The sequence below is a fragment of the Triticum aestivum genome, chromosome 3B, assembly GCF_018294505.1.
Source record: "Triticum aestivum cultivar Chinese Spring chromosome 3B, IWGSC CS RefSeq v2.1, whole genome shotgun sequence".
In the NCBI taxonomy this organism is placed as follows: domain Eukaryota; kingdom Viridiplantae; phylum Streptophyta; class Magnoliopsida; order Poales; family Poaceae; genus Triticum; species Triticum aestivum.
In genome coordinates this window covers 743,385,276-743,389,703 of record NC_057801.1, presented here as the reverse complement: position 1 = coordinate 743,389,703, position 4,428 = coordinate 743,385,276, and positions in this window count along the sequence as shown.

The following is a 4,428-nucleotide window of genomic DNA, read 5'->3' as shown; positions in this document are numbered from 1 at the left end:
CCACTCCATTCGCTCCGCCAAAGCCGCCCTCCCCGCCGCGCCGATACGTCGGCACCGCGGTTCGTCAAGGGGACGCACGGCGATCCTCTCGCTCCCACAGTACGCTCTCATAGACTGCCGTCCTCTAGCCGTGCCGCCACCTCTGGCTACGTTCTTGTGGAGGCGCACGACGGTCAGCGCCACCACCGCTGGCGATGTTCGTGTGGAGACGCACGGCGGTCAGCTTCTCCCACGGTACGCGCATTCTAGACTGAGGACCCGTTCATGTCGGTGTAGCGCTGAATGTTAGCTAATAGACGCTGTTAATCTCACTGTTTGCCGAAGTAGTTTACTGTCAATATGCTCTTCTTAAGAAGCTTCCTTGCCTTGTTCTACACTCAATCTGCTTAGCTGAGATGGCATGCCAAGGCCGATTAGTTGATAAAATATCCTACCATATATTTATTGTGACGTAGATTGCCATGGTCTAGTAGCCAATCTGTTAGGTGAAATAGCTCTACACCGTTTTATACTCGATCTTTGTTGCTGCGATGGCCTTCAATAGTTTGATGGTTGTGTGCTCGGGCTCATTGACTGCTGAAACAGCCTGCCATAATTTAGCACTCAAATATGTTTGCTGAATTAGCTTTACATATATTTCGTTACTTAGATCTGCTCGTCCAAATATCTTGCCATAGCTTTAGACATCGACCTAGGTATTTTTTTTCTAGACTTCATAAAAAAGCATATATGTTTTTCCTGTAATATCTAGTAGAAGAACTAATTTGTATGTCTAACAGATGGATAGGACTTGGATAACTTCTGCTCGAAGATTCTTCGCTGCATATGTCGAGGGGGTTGAAAACTTCATGAACTTTATCAGAGCTGAGTACAGTGGTCCGAAATCAAATGTGCTCTGCCCGTGTAGCAGTTGTATGAATTCAGTTACAAGACCCCAGTCAACTGTGCAAAATCATCTACACTTGTATGGGATGTCGGTCACATATACTAGGTGGGTTCATCATGGTGAAGCTGTGAACGTCAATGTTATTGACTACGTGGAAGCAGCAGATCACCATCTTGATCTGCCTGATGCTCAGGTGGAAGAGGAGGAGGAGGTGGTGGTGGCGGAGCCAGTGAGTTTGACCAACATTGAAACAATGCTACGAAATGCTCGTGCATTCCGTGAACTTTCACTTGCAGAAGTAAAATGGTGGGCCCGCATGTTGGAACAATGCAACATTGTTGTCACCCCAGGAAATAAGCTGTCACTATTCTCAGCTATGGTCACCTTTCTTCAGGTGAAGACATCTGAGCGGATGGCCAACAAATCATTCGATGCGATGTTGGCTGCTTTCCGCAAATCTTTCCCAGATGCATCTGAGCTGCCACACACCTACAGTAAAATGAAGAATTTCCTTCGTGCAGTTGGAATTGGATTTGATATGATCCTTGTTTTGTGTTCTGTTCCGGAAGGATTATGCCAACTTAAGTGAATGCCCGAAATGCAAATCATCAAGATGGAAAGATGGCGATGCTGTGAAGAGGGTTCCTCATAATGTTCTGAGACATTTTCCAATTACACCAAGATTGCAGAGGTTGTTTCATGATGCTGAAACAAGAGAGGATGTATTGTGGCATTCTAGGAACCAGGAGTACAGAGATCAGAATGTAATGAACCATCCATCTCATGGTAGTGAGTGGAAAAGCTTCAATGATGAACACAAAGAGTTTGCTGCTGACCCAAGAAACATTACACTTGGCTTAGCTTCAGATGGATTTAACCCATTTGGCCACCAGAGCGCCACATATAGCATGTGGCCAGTGCTTGTTATCCCTTACAACATGCCTCCAAATGTCTGCACCAAAGAATCAAACTACATGATGGCCTTGCTCATCCCAGGTCCAAAAAGTCCTGGAAAGGATTTTGATTTGTTCATGGAGCCTCTTATGGAGGAACTTCAACAACTATGGAAGGGTGTTCTCACTTGAGACCTATATAGCAGCCCACCAGCTGATTTATTTTTGCATGCTGTTGTAATTTGGTGCATCCATGATTATCCGGCTTTGGGCACTATGTCAGGGTGAACGACACATGGTTACAATGCATGTGTTCACTGTGATAGGAATCCGCTGTCATACACAATACTTAGCAAGATCTGTTACATTGGACATCGCCGTTTCCTTGCCAAGGACAAGCCACATCCTAGAAAATACCGAAGACATGTGTTCAATGCAAAGCATGAAAACCGTGATGCGCCAAAGAGGCTCACCGCCGATGAGTTGCAAGTGGAATTAGAGAAGGTCAGGCATATTACACTAGGAAACCATCCTGGTAATGGTAGCGGGGAAAGGAAGCATGGCACGGTAGAAGAGAGATTATTATTTACCCGCGGGTCCACTTTGTGGGACTTGGAGTATTGAGAAGATTTCGATCTGCGGCATAATCTTGATGTGATGCACATCGAGAAAAATATATGTGACAGCATTATCGGCACACTTCTTAACATTGAAGGCAAGACGAAAGATACCTTAAAATCTAGGATTGATTTGACACACTTGGGTATCAGAAAGGATTTGCAGGTGCAAGATGAAGGTAAACCACGGGATATGGCACCAGCTGTGTACGTCTTGGACAAGGTAAAAAGAAACGAATTATGCGAGGTCCTGTCACGTGTGAGATTCCCACATGGATTTGCTTCCAACCCTGAAAGGAGAGTCAGTGCAGATGGAAACAAGGTACAAGGGTTGAAAACTCATGACTGCCACATCCTACTTCAAAGGGTTTTACCTGTTATCCTTAGAGGATTGGGCCGCCCTGACTTATACAGAGCAGTTGCAGAGTTGGGACAATTCTTCAGGGAACTCTGCAGTAGAAATATCAGGATAGATGCTATAGAGCGTCTTAGAGACAAGATACCAACTATCATATGCGACCTTGAGAAGATATATCCTCCAGCCTTCGTTGATGTGATGGTGCATTTGGTTGTTCATCTACATGATGAGGCACTACTTAGAGGTCCAGTACAGTATGGTTGGATGTACCCTATTGAAAGGCGGCTAGGCACTTTCAAGGGCTATGTTAGGAACAGAGCTAGGCCCGAGGGTTCCATTGCAGAGGCCTACATTGCTACAGAAGCGTTGACATTCTGCTCAAAATACATTGAAACAGCTGATCAGCTTAGCAAAGAGGTGGGTGAAGACAATCCCAGGCTCTATGTTTTCGATTATTCTATTCGAGTTACAGGGAAGAGTCGACAAGAGGAAAAACCTAAAGATTTGGACAAAATGGTTTGGTATGTGTTGAATAACTGTCCCGAGATACTACCTTATATCAAGTAAGTGCAGTACTGCAGCTTATACATCGTAATCTACTAAACTTGCAGCACATTCTTATATATTTAGATGTTTGACACGATCACTATGTTGTGCAGCATGTACAAAGAGGAGTTACTGCCGCAAATTCCAAGAAACATTGACAAACTGGTTATGGCAGGATTTGCGAAATGGTTCAAGAACGATGTAAGCTTTTGAAGTGCACTGTCAGTTTTTTTAATATATTGAGTACATAAGATGATCAGCTTGTCTATTTTCTAACCATAGGTTAAAAAGACGCGGGAGGATGGGCAGGCAGTTGATGATGCCCTTTACTCACTAGCGATGGGTCCTGATACTCGGGTAAGACATTATGAATCTTGTGTTGTTGGAGATGTGTGCTACAAAACCTTGCATGAGACGAAGCCAGGAAGACACAAAACAGTGCCATCATGAGCACGGATACGTATGACAAAGAGACAACTGAAATGTATGCTAACATAACATACATTGTTCAGTTGCAGTATATCTCCAGTTTCGAGGATCATCGGTGTGTGGTTCTGTTGTGCTGTCGTTGGTATAACCTGTTTTCCAGGATCGCAAAACCCAGAGCTGATGATTATTTCAAATCCATCAATGTCAAAGCGGCGTACCAGACCAATGAGCCTTTTATTTTGGCAAATCAAGCAACACAGATATTTTTCTTGTAAGACACATTTGCACGTAGCGATGACTGGAGAGTATTGCAAAGGTTTGAGCAGAGGAATTCGTTTAATGAAGTTGCACAACAAGATGATGCTTACACTGCTCCTGATGTACAAGATAACACAGATGTTCCTAATATCTTTGAGAACCATCACGTCAATGATGCCGGCAAAAAGATTGCCTATCGTGCTATGGACATACAAGAGTTGATCAAGAAGAAGCCAACGTTCGAGGACGTTGAGGACGAAGAAGAAGATGACACCGTGGGGAATTACGATTCAGACTGATACACATGGCGAAGATGTTGACGCTGCTGTTGCGGATGATGATTACATTGCTTTTGTCGTATTTGCCTGTCAGAAGACGTTTTTTTATCTACTATGTGAAATTGTGTTTGCTATGACAACTGAAACCTGATGAACATGTTGT